Raw genomic sequence first — 17,113 nt, forward strand, 5'->3', positions numbered from 1 at the left:
CTTAGATTAAAAAACCCACCCGAAAGCTGTGTTTAATCGTTTCGCGTAAATTGTACATTTTTTTTCAGCTTTGAAATTGTTTTGGCTTGGAGAGTCAGCGCGCTTTGGCTTGGAGACTAATTCTCCACAGGCACGTTCTTCCCAACCACAGATACCAGCGTCGTCCGCGACGCTGGAAACACATGCTCACTCAAACATACACATATGATTACTCAAACACACGCATTCACACACACACTTACATACACACACTAAACACACTTGCACGCAGATCACAAACAAACACACACACTACCACTATCATCTGCCTGGCACCCTTGTAGTGGAATCCTTACCATTTTTACTGGCACGCCTATCAACTTTTTATACCTCTCTACCTGGTATTGGTGTAGCCTATATAAAACCAGTTTAGCGTTTCAGGCTTAACAAGTTGGAAATATGTCGCCATGTGAGATTTAGCAATCAAGCACGATTATAACCATTGACTGCCGGAAGAATTGAGTTGTAAAAACCATTACATGCAATGTATAACGAGACCAAATCAGAGAAAAATGGTCTCCATCATCTTGCAGCACTTTTAAGGGCATTATACAGCGGTTGTTTCCCTTGTCTAAGACATCATCACAAAAAATGTACCTCATAGGTTTACTCTGAAAAAAAAATGTCACGCTCAGTCACATGCCTTTTTTTGTATAATCGCCCGAACCAAAAATGAATCACTGACTTTGTGAATATTTAACTGTGTGATGTGTATTTAGCGTTTCAGGCTTAACAATTTGAAAATGTTTCGCCACGTGAGATTGAGCTATCAAGCATAATTATAACCATTGACTGCCGGAAGAATTGAGTCAGAAATATTTAATTAAAAAAATCATTACATGCAAAGTATAACGAGTCCAAATCGGAGAAAATTTGTCTCCAGGGGAGGCAATCATCATGCAACACTTTCAAGGACATTATACAGCGGTTGTTCTCCTTGTCAAAGTCATCCGTCACAAAGAACGTGGCACCGCTGAGTCAGGTGTTAAGTGTGTGTGTGTGTGTGTGCGTGCGTGATTGCGTGTGTATGGGTATGCGCATGCACAGTGTGTGTGTGTGTGTGTGCGCGCGTGCGTTAATGCGTGCGTAAGTTGGGAATGGCGTATGCACGTCAGTAAATGCGGCATGTATGTGGAATGTGTGTGTGTGTGCCAGTGTGTGTGTGTGTGTGTGTGTGTGTGTGTGTGTGTGTCACTGAGTGTGTCAGTGTAAGTCAGTGCGTGCATATGTGTGTCAGTGTGTGTGTGTGTGTGTGTGTGTGACGGTGTGGGTGGGTGGGTGTGTATTTTGATTTTTTTCTTTCTATCATTTGTACGCGTATCAGCTCGGCTTTTTCCCTTGCTTTAATTATTATGTTGGTTTTTGTTGATTGTCTCCAGTCAGTTGTGTCTCCAGAATGTTCAGCAGGAACATATTGTTGTTTTCTCACACACATACGCACGCACACGCACACACACACACACACACACACACACACACACATGCCGCATTTACGTGCATACGCATTCCAACACACGCACAAACACGCGCGCATATAAAAAAAATGGGGGGGGGGGGTATGGCCAGGGGAGGTGGGGAGGGGGGAGAGAGAGGAGATGAAGCGGCATTCTCATTCAGGATGATGAAGAGGAGCATCCAACTTGAGTGTGAACTGACTGACCTCCTTTGTCACAAGTTTGGCATTGTTCAGTGCCACAGATCTCTCTCCATTTCAAAAAGTCGTGCAGTTCGTGCACCAGGTAAAACCAAGACAGTTTCATTACACGTGCAGATTCGCGGATTAACGAACAGTTACACTTGAAACGTTTGGACGAGTCCAGCATGAATGGGGGTGCAAAGAATATTCTTTGAATGAAATGCAGCCTATTCTGAACTGTTTGTTTAGATTTTTTACCTGTTGAGTGTGAATATGGATTCTTCTATGGACCATGTGCAGCTTCCGCCCATCAGTTGTAGAACGGACATCGTTGCGTGAGGATGGCAGACGACGTTGCTCCGTTTTTATGACAACCGGTCTCAGGTGAATCACTGATGCGTCGAGTCGTGCCCTTGGTGTCCATTTATCAGGTAGGAATTGTATTATTTATCTTAACTATTGTCAGTATTATTGTAATTGTCGTTTGTTTGTGTGTTTTCTTTATCATTTTGTGTATCTTTGCCTTTCCTCGGATATTTTAATTTTTAGGATAGACCCCATTGGAGGTAAATAAAAAAAAACTCAGTGGTAATCTCGGTAGGACTCAAGCAATTTTTGTAAATGTAAAGCTGTCTTTTCAGCGTCGGGATGACATTGTATCCATAGAACTGGCATTTTTAAAACCAGGGAATTATTTCAATTACATAAAACTACGGAATTATTCAAAATGCTCACGTGTCACAGTCGAGTCATTCAAAGTTAAGCCCGGTGAATTCAGAGAATGCTTGCGGCCGTCGCGTCAAATTGAGCAAGCTTTTCTTGAAATGCACATAATCGTTAGCTTGAAGAATGCATGTTCCTCGTTTTCTCCTTTATGGCAATCTTGAACTTTAACATTGTATATTCAAGGCTCGCAATCCAGTGGCATTTTTGATTTAATTTTGATGCAAGTGAAGTCCCTGAAATCAAGACAAAGAATATTTATCGTGAAATTAATTGACGGATTAAATTGAGCTCCAAACTTAAGCAGAATTAATCAATTTGGTCATTTGATTGACGAAAATGCATACGTAAATTCAAAATAGCAGGTTTGCCGATGTTTTCCTACTAAAACGCATGTAAACAAAATGATGCATCCGTACAGTTCATTCCGTGACTTCAAAGGCATCTACATACAATGATTTGTTATACTTTCGAGGGCAGGTTCTGCAAAATTGCAGGCTTAAATGCCCCTGAACTGTGAGCTATGTCCTGTGAATTTACAACGCTAAAGTTCGACATTACCCGTTTATTACCTTTCTGCCATAATACTGATTTTTTTTTCATTTCATTTTCAGTACTCACCTTTGAAACGAATCGACGCTGATTGCTGACGTCACACGGAGACTGCCGTGAAAAGCGAGAATCCTTAGTCTGTGTTTCTGTACTGTCTGTTCGTTTCGTCTTTGAGTGTCTCTTGAGGCCATCATCAAAAGGTTCCATAAGATCTTAAGAAAATTATGTTTGGATGTAATTTGACCAGTATAGCGTAGGAAAAATATTATTTCAAATGCTGTACTGTAGTAGAGAACTCGTTTCAGAATTAGAGAGCATCAATACTTTTTATTACAGTATTTAAACACAACCGCAAGAAAAAGAAGTTTAAAATATATGCATGGGTCGCTCTAAACAGGTGGTGACGCCAGCCATTTCATTATGAAACGTGAAGAAAGGTAGAGGATTCGAGAGTGGCAAAATTTGATCACTTATTCTAAGCACACTAAGTCTTGTAATCGTGGAATAAAAATAAGCAGGCGATTACCAAATCATTGTCATATCTCTGTTGAGAACTCTACAGCTCAGAGGTTTCGGGCTTTTCTCAGCGCGTAATATTGGGACACGACTGTTTTCACAGACATGTTGAATTAAAATCGAATTCTGGAGAAAACACTAGTACAGTTAGTTATCGATTCCTGGAATCAAACATTGGAAATGTTGGGTCACTATACGTATTTAGTAATGCCAGCAATATTTCATTATAAAAAGTGAAAAGGGCAGTGGAATACGTCGTTCATTAGACCATGGGGTTTTCATGAGTTGTTGTGGAATCAATCACCAAGCTACATGTATTTCTAAAACATTTTTTTTAACAAGAAATTGCAGTATGTTTGTCTAAATTCAAATGCGGGAGAATTAAAGGTGGGTAGCTAGACCTCTATTGTAGCATGCGCCAAGGGCTAGAGTTGTCTAACCTATTTCCGGTTAGAGTTATCCCGGGTGGCGTCCTTGTCAGGAGTTGCCACGGTGGCATTTTTGAGTCACTTGAGAAAAAGTGACTCTATGTAATCGGTCAGTGTTAGTCTGTCCGGCCGGCCGTCCGGCCGTCCGTAGACACCACCTTAACGTTGGACTTTTCTCGAAAACTATCAAAGCGATCGGGCTCATATTTTGTTTAGTCGTGACCTCCAATGACCTCTACACTTTAACGATGGTTTCGTTGACCTTTGACCTTTTTCAAGGTCACAGGTCAGCGTCAAAGGAAAAATTAGACATTTTATATCTTTGACAAAGTTCATCGGATGTGATTGAAACTTTGTAGGATTATTCTTTACATCAAAGTATTTACATCTGTAGCCTTTTACGAACGTTATCAGAAAAACAAGGGAGATAACTAGCCTTTTCTGTTCGGCAACACACAACTTAACGTTGGGCTTTTCTCGGAAACTATAAAAGTGACCGGGCTCAAATTTTATGTGAACGTGACTCATTGTGTTGTGAATAGCAATTTCTTCCTGTCCATCTGATGCCTCATATAATATTCAGAACTGCGAAAGTGACTCGATCGAGCGTTTGCTCTTCTTGTTTGTGGAAAGAAAGCATCAATTTGATTGGTTTACGAACCGAAAAAAGGCCCAGTAAAATTCGAGGATACATTGGTGCATGTGATAAAAAAGCCTGTTTCCGGATTAAGCTGTGTAATTTTTTACAAGAGCGATTAACCCAGGTAAAACATGGATATTTTCAACTAACCACCTTTAACCAGCTAGTGGTTGCATTTTTTAGGTGCCTTAGCATTAATTTGATCGATACAGATGGATGGGAGTGCATAAATATTTCCATAACGTGTCCAAAATTGGTAATTTCGGTAATTAGATAGTTTCGATCTGACATAATTTTTTGTCTGAAAAGACGGCTTGGGCCTTGACCTTGACCTTCCGCCATCTTCGAGGAACGTGCAAATCTGATTATTTTTGGTTTTAATAAAGGGTCATTTGATCGTGGAGTGTCATTCAGTACAAACTTCATATGAAAGCACACATTGTTGCATAATTAAAACAGCATATTTGGTTTTGCTTCTTTTCTGTCTTTGTAGATAACTGAAAACAAACCAATCGCCCAAGACATGTAACTCTTCATTTTTCCCCCCTGTTGTTCTCTCCCTTTTCTGAGGTCTTCTCCAGTAAATATATTTGTGATTTTGTTGTTTTTGTTTGAAAAAGTGTACTGAAAATGTTTCTTTTGATTTTCAAGATCTTGCTGAAGACTCTACAGCACATTAATTGGAGGGAGAAAAAAGACATTATTTTTTGTGTGTAAATATTCGAATTTTTGACATTGAATTTTGTTTTGTTCAAATCAAAAACAATGGGGTTTTTTTCAAAAGCATCCTCAAATTCAATTTTGGAGTTATTTATTCCAGTGTGCATATTATACTACACATTGTTGTGTAGCTACAATACCATTGGTGCCTTTAGTTTTGTTACGCCCTCGGAGTGACGCGTTTTGAACAAAAATTGAAAAAGACTTTTTTTTAAATTTTTTTAAAAATTTTTTTTTAAAATTAACTCTTTTATTTCTATTTATTATTTCAATTGATTAGTCATTTGGACATACCAAAGATGTGTTTTCAATAGTTAAATATTTTTTTTTACTTTTAAAAAAATCATTGACTCATCCTATCTATTATAACAAGTGAAAACAGGAAGTAGGATCGGTTAACGCATCAAAGAATCAAATGTGTATGCATCAGTCAGTTGTGTTCACCTATCTCTTCTAACAATGACGTTATGGCATGCTGGACGGTGAAGGTGCCATGAAAGGTACATTTCAGTAACTCCTCAACGTATTGCCTTCAAACGTTTGTGCTAACACATAAAAAAATGCACATGTTATTGAAGAAAAAATGACTGGCATTTTTTAAAACAAGGGAATTACTTTAATTGCATAACATTACGGAATTAGTCGAAATGCTCAGGCGTCACAGCTTTGTGGAGTCGTTCAAAGTTAAGTAAATTCACACTGAGGGAGCTTATGAAATTCACATAAGATGGAGAATATAGAAGTTAACAAATAATGTACTTGTCACGATAGGAAGCGTTAGCTTGAAGAATGCATGTTCCTCGTTTTCTATTTTATTTCGTTTCTGCCATAATACTGATTTTTTTTTCATTTCATTTTCAGTACTCACCTTTGAAACGAATCGACGCTGATTGCTGACGTCACCGCGAGAATCTTCAGTCTGTCCTGTCTGTTCGACCGTAGTGTTTTTGTTTTGTCCTTGAGGTCATCATCAAAAGGTTGCGTAAGATCTTAAGGAATCTACGTGAGGATATAATTTGACCAGTATAGCGTAGGAAAGTGGTATTCGCCAGGAGAAAGGTTATTTCATGATGTACTGTAGTAGAGAACTCGTTTCAGAATTAGAGAGCATAAATCTTGAACGTCATAACTTTTAATTACATTTTTTAAACACTATTGCAAGAGAATTAAAGTTTTAAATATACCTGGAGTTGACGCCAGCTATTTCGTGATGAAACGTAAATAAAGGAAGAGGATTCGAGAGTGGCAAAATTTGATCACTGATTTTAAGCAGAATTGTAATCGTGGAATCAAAACTTAGCAGGCGATCCTTGTAATCATATATCTGTTGAGAAATCTTCAGCGAAGGGATTTCAGTAATTGAAATATTGGGGCATGATTCGTTTAAATACCGAAGAAAATAATAATACAATTTAGAAGAAAAAGTTGAAATGATCGTTATTGATGACCTAAACTTCTTTATGAATTATATTTGTTAACTAATTGCTGTTCGATTAGACTGCAAGGGCAAAAGAAATTTCAAATGATAAAGCCAGTGGGATTTTCAGCAATCTTTTGAGGAGAGTTGTGGAATCAAAATCATGAGGCTATTAACCATTTTTGATTCATTATTTATTTATTTACGAGGATTTATATCGCGCACGTATCTCACCACACAAGGCGACTCAAGGCGCATGTTACCTATTAATGCCGTGTGAGATGGAATTTTTTACACAATATATCACGCATTCACATCGGCCAGTAGATCGACTGCGTTAAGGCGCTGCATCCACCTTTCACGGCCTATTATTCCAGGTCACACGGGTATTTTGGTGGACATTTTTCTACGCCTATACAATTTTGCCAGGAAATTATAATTATTATAATTATAATAAACAATGAAAAAGGTAGTGGGATCAGTTGTTTAAGCAATCGTTATTGGAATCAAAATTATCAGGCTATTACTAAAGCAAACCTAAAGAGACTAGGATTGGTACTCAGTAATATGTTCATCGAATACGAAAGAAGCAAGAACAAGGGATGTAAAATCTCAATGCTCAAGTATCTAGAATTTTCTAGAGGTATCTCGTTTCTACCAAACGTTTGTCATATGTTTCTTTCATCCGCTCTGCTAGTTATACAAAAAATATCAGGTTTCTATCCATTTTATTGTAAATCAACCTGGCCTAAACTTTGCGTTGTGCTCTTCAGTACAAGACAGTAAATGTTTAAGAAACAGAACCTAATCAAGGAGATAAATGGCATATTTTATACGAAAGTCGGAATTTTAGGCTATATTATATAATGCATGTAGTTAGTGTCCCCAGTGAATTGATCATCTATTCTAGTAGGTAGAAGTTTGTGAAGAGGCTATTTGTAAGACATGAACGTAATCCATTCCAATGTCAAATTAAAAAATATGTAGATGTTAATCTAGTCAGAATGCACTGTCTTTTGCTGAATAATGAATAGCCATGTCAGCCTCTGTTCAAGCTATCTTAAAGGACATAGACTCAAAATAACTGCCTGAAGCACGTGAGATTTTATATTTGAAGAGATACCAATATTTTTCGTCCTTTAATTTTAGCGTGACAAGACAGCTACGTCGTGTTTCCTGATGTTGGCTTCTACGAAAGGACAGCAAATCAATAACTGCAAGAAATATTTCATATATAAGGAGATATCAATATTTGTCGTGATAAAAGATAGTTTTTCATGTGATTTGCTCATCCGTGGCTTTGTTTATGATTTCAGTTGCAAGATTGGTGGGAACCAAGTTGCTAACCGTTCGTCATTGTGTGGAAAGACAACTTGCTTGAATGAACAATGAAGTCTTTTGCTTGTCAATTAAATTAAGTTTGACCAAAAAAGTGATTCTTAAGTTTGTATGTTGAATGGTTGTATGAATGAAAGCAATACACACAGAATAAATTCAAGTTTATTGAATCAATCAAAACAATTCAAGAACCAGAGCAATCTCCGGCCAGTATGCAGCGCAAATCGGAAAAGAGGCCCCCCAGAACCTATCTCTACACTTCTAGATTATCAAAACGTGCCCTGGGGGCAAGGTTCTTGGGAGACTTTTTTCAACAAGTGAAAGATAATCTTACTGCAATCTCCTGTACAATTTCAAAAGCAAAAAATACATCGATTATAATGCATAGTAATCTAATGTAAGATTTAAGAATTTACAAATAAACGAAAAAGTGTTATTGCAGTCACTTGCAACATATTCAGCAGAACTAGAATACTACTCATAAACACTTGCCATTCAAAGGCATTCAAATGCAGGTTATAAAACAAACAAAATAAACTTGCAATCAGACAGGCAATTAAGCAAAGTCCCACATTTAAGGTGCTGGTGCAGTTGAGGAATTACAGGGGTTTTATTCTGATTAGTGCCGATAATGCTACTGTTACAAATGAAATGGTGGTGCCTAGGCCTACTGCTATTCAAGACGATGATACTATGACTTAAGCTGATGATGATGCTACTGCCACTGATGACCATGGTGCAACTGCCACTAATTGTTACGATGACGCTAATCACGAGGATGCTACTTCCGCAAATGACGATGATATTGCCGCCAAGAACGCTGACACTGCCGTTAATGACGATGATGCTACTGCCTTTTATGACGATGATGCTAATGACACTGCCGCTAATGACAATGATGCTACTGCTTTTTATGACGAGGAAGCCACTGTCGCGCATGACGATGATGCTACTGCCGCTTATGGCGATGATGCTACTGCCGCTAATGACGATCAGACTACTGGCACCTAAGACGATGATGCCACTGCCGATAATGACGAGGATGCTAATGACGATGATGCTACTACCGCTCAGTATTGACGATGATGCTACTGCCGCTATTGACGATGATGCTACTGCTGCTAATGACGATGATGCTACTGCCGCTAATGACGATGATGCTACTGCCGCTAATGACGATGATGCTACTGCCGCTAATGACGAGGATGCTAATGACGAGGATGCCACTGTCGCTAATGACGAGGATGCTTCTTCCGCTAATGACGATGACGCCTCTGCCGCTAATGACGATGACGCCTCTGCCACTAATGACGATCATACTACTGGTGCCAATGACGATGATGGAACTGCTGCTAAGTGACAATGATGCTTCTGCCGCTTACGAATTTGGACTTTGATCCTGAACAGTGAGGACCACTATTCACATTTATTGATCGATTGCCACAACAGACAAGCCTTGAATTGCAAAGAGAAGAACACAAACACAAAGTCCATACACCATTTTCTCCAGAACCTAGTTTTTAAAGGAAGGTTTGTTTGTTTATTTGTTGCTTAACGTCCAGCCGACTACGCAGAGCCATATCATGACGAGGAAGGGGGGGATGAAGGGGGCCACTTGTCAAGCGATTCCTGTTTACAAATGCACTAACCCATTACTTGTGTCCCAGCAGGCTTTAGTAAAACTAAATTAATACCTACTGGAAGATTTCCAGTATGTTAAAATAGGCTTAACCTATCTACTGCTGGACTTACATCAGAACACTAACAGATTAAACTATACATGAATCGCGAGACAAGCGGCAAGAGAAGAGATTTTTGGAAAAAATACAGGTGAATGAGCAAGAAGGCAGAAAAAAGAAAAGAATTCATGAAGAAAAAGAGAGCATGACAGGAAAGAGGAACCAAAAATCTACCTAACAGCAAACTAGAAAGCTCCTGCGGTTCCAAAAACAGGAGGGGCCTTTAATTTCATAACCGCAGTGCCCCACTGCGGGATTAAAGGAAGGTGGGTCTGCCAGTCCTCCTTCAAATCAAGCCACTAAAAGAGTTTACAATTCAGTTGTTTAAGAAGAGTATGGTGCTCACAAGAATGTCATTCATCGATTTTATCATGGGGAAATATTGCTTTTTGTCCGTTTGGTTGTTTGTCCTTTCATTTATAACAACTTTTATTTCCAGTGTAGACAATTGCTCTTCTGTACATCATGTGATGTGCATGATATTACAGCATTGCTTACCATACAAATCATAAATTATAAAAACCTCTGTCTCATTGCGCTTTCGGAGGCCCGCAGATATATGCGTGAAAACACCGTCGAACACCTCGTCGAGTATCAGGTGGTGAAGAATGTGGCTCACAGCTTTCCCCAGTGAAGTGTGACATGGCTCAGTGGCTCACAGCTTTCCCCAGTGAAGTGTGACATGGCTCAGTGGCTCACAGCTTTCCCCAGTGAAGTGTGACATGGCTCAGTGGCTCACAGCTTTCCCCAGTGAAGTGTGACATGACTCAGTGGCACACAGCTTTCTCCAGCGCAGGATGATGCAAGTCGGGCTGCACGTCACAGAGAAAAATACTCGTCAATTGTCTGCATGTACTCAGAACACGTCAGTCCAATCTCTCAAGCAATCTCTTATATTTTTCGTTCTTGTACTTCTTATGTAATATAAGGTAATAATTATAAATAAACTTATTTGATAATTATATAAAAAAAAAATTACATACACTAATTTAATATTAGTGCTATACAAAACGTCTCATTTTTCTTCTTATGACACACACTATCTTTCTTTATTTGGTGTTTAACGTCGTTTTCAACCACGAAGGTTATATCGCGACGGGGAAAGGGGGGAGATGGGATAGAGCCACTTGTTAATTGTTTCTTGTTCACAAAAGCACTAATCAAAAATTTGCTCCAGGGGCTTGCAACGTAGTACAATATATTACCTTACTGGGAGAATGCAAGTTTCCAGTACAAAGGACTTAACATTTCTTACATACTGCTTGACTAAAATCTTTACAAACTGAAACATAGACTATATTCTATACAAGAAACACTTAACAAGGGTAAAATGAGAAACAGAATCCGTTAGTCGCCTCTTACGACATGCTGGGGAGCATCGGGTAAATTCTTCCCTCTAACCCGCGGGGGGCTATAACACACACATCAGCCCCCCCCCCTAACAAACATTCAACAAGAATTGACATCAATGTGTCACTAGTTACATAAATGCACTGATTAAGGCAGCTCACTACAATGGAACTCCCCTTTAAAGAACTCCGAAAAAATAAAAAAATAAACAGATCTTAAAAAGGAGTGAGTCTGTAAATGGGGCTTATATTATAGAGGCTATGAACAGAAAATCTGATAAAGCAGGGTCTTAAGATGGAGGGAGTCTTAAGATGGAGGGAGTCTTAAATCAGGGGGTCTTAATAGGGGGGTTTCACTGTACTTTCGGTGTCTGAAATCTGACTTGTAATTAAATGGCAATGTTGAACAATGTAACAAAATAATCGTCTCACCACAAAGCGAACTTGTCGACCAGTGAAGACTTGTTCGCGATGAAGAGAGCAGCGTGGCACGTAGACATCTGGATGGCTTTCTTCAGCGCAGGACGACGACACCAGACTGGAAACCACAGAGCATTACAAGAAAAATGTTCATTCAAAATGAACAGGCGTCCATGTTATTTTGACAAAATGAATATTTTTGTTAAAGGCACAGTAAGCCTCCCGTAAACCATCACAGAGCTCCCCGAGCGTCTAAATACAGTACAAGCATACTTCCATTTGAACGCTCACCGAACGGGAACATCCTGGCTGCTTTCTGTCGAGCGTGAGACATTTTCCAAGAATTTATTTTCGTGGACTTGCTCCTCTACAACAATGGCGCCTCGTTTTTGCGCTAGACCTAACTTTTAAAATCTAAATAATAAATTGACAGCTTGTTACACAAACATTCTTTAATCATAAAAGAATTCGTTTTTCATCAAGACAAGATCAGAACAATTCGAAGTTGTGAAAGTTTAAAAAAAGAAAAGCCCGGAAGCAGGGTCACGCAAGGGTCGTAGCAGACGACGGCCCGGTTTATCAGTGCAAATCGCCGTTCCTCTCAACAGTCAAAAGCCATCGCTAGAGTTCTTGTGAACCACAGCCGTTGTTTCGTGCATAAAAAACGTGCTATTGTAGATAAGCTCAGAGACTATAGAGTATACAGAGACGCTCCATACGGCGCTAAAAAGTGAGACCGGAAGCCCAGTGGCGCCACCATGCGGAAACATGGAAAAAAACTACTTTCTCTTTCCACAGCAGTAGTGATATCGTGCTGCACAAGCATTGCCGCGCCAACGCGAAAACGCAGTGGGGCATGGTGTTCGGCCATCAATTGCTCAAACGCACATGCTAAAGGCTTCAGGATGTTTAAATTTCCCAAGGAAGAGAGCAGGTGAGGATTGTTTCTTCAATTTTTCTCTCGTTAAATGTTGGCAAATCAGTAAAAGTTGTAGCGTCGAACTGCGTGTAGATCTATTCTACCGGAACAGAAAACACACACTGTACACACAACAGCCTCAAACCAGTCCAAGCTCTGCATGTCACGGTACTACTAGTTTCACATGTATACGATTTATTTTTCCTCTACTTTATCTCATTTCGGCATGCCAAGTCTGGAACTGCCATAGTGGCCCAAATACGGTCGGTGATCGATTAGGGTAGACATAACCATCTCGTTTGATTGACACGGCCGTCGCGGGGTAAAAGAGTAGATCTACAACGGATAACAGCTTGCAGCTTCGAACGTTAGTATTATCATGATTAATATTTTGATTGTAAACGTTTTGATGATGATGATGATGATGATGATGGCTATTGTTGTTGTTGTTCTTGTACACCATTTTGAATGAGTAAAGGTCAAAGAGGGTAGACAGAGAGAGAGAGAGAGAGAGAGAGAGAGAGAGAGAGAGAGAGAGAGATTGGATTGCCGGGATTGTTTACTATTTAGGCCATAGCCCCGTTGTGACAGAAGTGAACATATATATATATATACAATGACATAATGACATTTGCACACAAATCAAATGAAATAAATCATACACGAACTAAGACATTACATTTCAAATAAAATATACCGTAGGCTTACATGAACTAAGACATAACACTACGTAGCCGAAATGCTTTGTACACATAAGCTGACAACTTTCGAACAATACCTTCATTTACAGATGCCATAAGCATAGAAAACTTGTGTAAACTTGGGTTTCTATAAAACTTAGCAGGAATAAACTGGCATCGCAAATCACGAAGTGTGGGGCAACAAAGCACAAAATAAAACTCATCTTCCTTACTTTCCCTGCACAATGGGCATAACAACATATCCGCATCGTATCTCTTATATCGATTAACGTGCACAAATAGCTCTGTTATTCCACCTCGGAATCTTGCCATAATAAGAGAGAGAGAGAGAGAGAGAGAGAGAGAGAGAGAGAGAGAGAGAGAGAGAGAGAGCGAGAGAGCTTTCTGAACAAGAAAGAAGCAACTGAAAAGAAATAAGAAAATCATCGATCGATCAAGATTCTTTAAAGTCAGCTTGGTCACAAGAATCTGGTTTAAGTTGCTGTATTTTACAGTTTTCCTTACATTTCAGTTTCGATGTGCTGGGACGACACCAAATTGACTAAATGCCTTAGTTACCGATTTAACCGGGAACTATTTCGTTAAACGATTTATTCCTGACATATTTTCTCAGGCTTAACTGACCATGTATTCTTATTTGTGTATTTGTATTTGATTAAAACACACAAAAATAACGACGGTTAGTTCGTGAAAAGAGACTGACTTGAATCATGTTTGCATAACTACAGCGATGCAGCGAATATTGCCTTAGAAAATTTGATTTAATTTTAAACTATACCATTTTCGGCGGTGTTTTTATGGTCATTTAAAAAGAATGTTCACAAACAAACATATTTTTTCATCCAGTTACTTTTTGCAGCACTGTCAGCCGGACAGAACAGACAGTATGTTAATATAAACGTGATATAAACACAGCCGACAGCAGCCGTGAAACGCGAGTTTCCTTGTGCGGCAGGGTGTGGCTCTTTTCCCGCGCTGGGCTGGCCGGTCTCATTTTCGCACCGCAACGCAAAGAAGGATGACGCGTCTCTGTATACTCTATAGTCTCTGATAAGCTCACGTCGAGTCGCATTCAAATGACTAACTATGACGACTGCATTGTGAAAAGGGGGAAAACTGGATCACACGGGTTTACGATGGCTCAGGGGTAAGATAAACCACGCAAAAATAAATTCTTTGAAAATTGTTCGCTCTTTACGGAGCGCACCTAGGATGTTCTCAATTGGTGAGTGTTTAAATGAAAGGGTGTTTGTACTGTGTGTACAAGCCTGACCGTATCTGTGATGGTTTACGGGAGGCTTACTCTGCCTTTAAAGAAGCTGGCAAGCACACCCTTTCGAATATAGCGGAAGTAGTTTCGACCCTAAATGCTTACGTACTTAGGCCTTAAACTTAAGTACGGGTTGATAGAACATTTTAATATTATACATGCAGTTTATTTTCAAAGTTTGGAGTCGTAGATCATTCTTTTTGGATGCAATGTGACTAGCATGTATCAGTGAAATTTGTTGTTTAATTCTGCAAACAAATGTGTGTGCTGTTATTGCATTATTTACAAAAAACGCACAGAAAAAAACACTATTTTCGACGACTCACTGCGGAGCAGAGCGTGCAATATACGCTCTGCTGCAGAGTTATCCCACGTGCGGTTAGATAGACGCTCATACATGTAAGTACAGTTTATTTTCTAGGTTTGGTATCGTAGATAATTTTTTTTGAATGCAATGTGAAAAACAGGTATTGATACAGTTTGTTGTATAATTTTGCAAGTGAATATTTGTTTATTGGCTGCATGTTTGACAAAAACGTTGTAAAATAAACACTTTTTCGTTGCTTTTATTGTTTGCTTTGATTGCAGCCAAACGACTTGCTCCACGGGGCTGAAAATAAAGTGGAAGACACTTTGAGATATAAGGAATTGGATAGGCCATCATACGAGAAGGTGTAGAAATCTGCTTGCTGGCAGCTTTAAGTGTTACAGCGACATCAGAAAACTCTAAAAGCTTTGGTTTTTTTTTAAATGCATGATTTTTATAGTTTGTCACTTTAGACAATTTTTGTAATAATTAATTTGATCGAGAAAAAAAATAGTGTAATATACAAATAAGAAAATTTTTGAATCACATTTTTGCTATCCTTGATGAGAAGCGAGTTGAAATGAGCCTAAATAAAGTCACACCTTAACATTTTTTAGTTTTTGCCCACTAAGGCATTTGCAACAAGAAATTTCAGTATTTTTTAAGTTTTTACCCCCCCCCCCCCCCAAAAAAAAAGTACGTGTTGACAGAATATTTTAATATAAGTGCAGTTTATATTTCAAAGTTTGGAGTCGTAGATCATTCTTTTTGGATGCAAAATGACTAACATGTATCAGTGAAATGTGTTGTTTAATTCTGCAAGCAAATGTGTGTGCTGTTATTGCATTATTTGCAAAAAACGCACAGAAAAAAACACTATTTTTGACGACTCACTGCAGTTATCCCAGGTGCGGTTAGATAGACGCGCATACATGCAAGTACAGTTTATTTTTTAGGTTTGGTATCGTAGATAATTTTTTTGCAATGCAATGTGACAAACATGTATTGATACAGTTTGTTGTATAATTTTGCAAGTGAATATGTGTTTATTGGCTGCATGTTTCACTAAAACGCAGTAAAATAAAAACTTTTTCGTTGCTTTTGTTGTTTCCTTTGATTGCAGCCAAATGACTTGCTCTAGGGGGCTGAAAAATAAGTGGAAGACACTTTGAGATATAAGGAATCGGATAGGCCATGACACGAGAAGGTGTAGAAATCTGCTTGCAGACAGCTTTAACATGACATCACATATTGATATATTTTTTAAGTTTTTGCATATTACCCCATTTTTGAGGTCACGTTTTAACTTTGGTTAAGTGTTTGCCCACAACTGACATTAGATTACATTTAAACATTTTACATTATTTTTCTAGCACATTTTCATGTTAGTCTGCGCCATCCATTTCTGTGAAAAATACGAGTGTTCAACATTGATGAAATCATGGACATGTATGCGAGTTGGCACTGTCAAGAGAAACATTTGTAGTTTTAGTTTTGGAAACACGGCGTCGCTTTCGTCTGTCTTTCTGTGAAAAAGAGTGTTCAACATTGATGAAATCATGGACAGGCAGTCTTGATGAAACATTTACAGTTGCTTCAATAGCATGTGCTCTTTGCGAAAAACAAAAATTGTGTTCAGGTTCAAGTCCAAGGTTGATGTCATCATCAGCACGAGCATGACAGTTGTCATCAGCATCAATTTCATTTTCAGCTGTTGCTGTGTGTATCATAGAAACATTTCCACATGAATGACTGGTGCGTGACTCAGGGAAATAAGCGTGTTCAAGTGAGATATGTTCCGAAATGTCCTCCATACTCAAGCCAGGAAAATAACTTTGTTCAAGTTCACAAACATCCTGTATGTTCAATTCAGTGTAAGTACTATTTGCATGTAGGAAAGCTTCTTCCATGTTCCGCCCATTGTTAAACACAGACATACTTTCCTGTTCAACAAAAATGTCTGACAAAGAATTAGGCTGTTGTGGGTTCAATTCAATCCCAACATTGTCACTGTCAGTGGCACATTTCCCTTTCATGTTCAAAGGAGTCTTAGATGAAGTGGTACATTTGCGCTGATTTGTTTTTTCTTTTTGATCTCTGTCAGTGTCACTCAGTAATAGTCCTAGCAGTACTGACTGGATTTGGAGTACAAAAATCTGTTGGCATACTGGAATGACCTGGTTTGAATGAACCAAGCTTGTTCTGTCCACACTGACTAGCAGAAGTTTGGATAGAACTTGGAGAAAAATGAACAGGTGTTAATTGGTAAAAGCATTGATAATGTGTTTCTAGAAAAACAGTCAAATCTGCAAAAGAATCAAATGACATCAAAACGGCAGCACCACCTGAAGAATGATCGCCATTTCTGTTTCTTTCATGGGAATCAAACAAATAAAAAC

The 17,113-nt window shown here is 38.8% G+C and overlaps 1 long non-coding RNA gene across 1 annotated transcript in view; it reads right to left on the bottom strand.

Moving 5' to 3' along the window:
- LOC138967354 (uncharacterized) overlaps positions 1–17,113 on the bottom strand; it is a 221,119-nt gene that overhangs the window by 123,041 nt on the left and 80,965 nt on the right. The gene's annotated exons all lie outside the window — the stretch shown is intronic.

Source organism: Littorina saxatilis, linkage group LG5 (genome assembly GCF_037325665.1).
Source record: "Littorina saxatilis isolate snail1 linkage group LG5, US_GU_Lsax_2.0, whole genome shotgun sequence".
Taxonomy (NCBI): Eukaryota; Metazoa; Mollusca; class Gastropoda; order Littorinimorpha; family Littorinidae; genus Littorina; species Littorina saxatilis.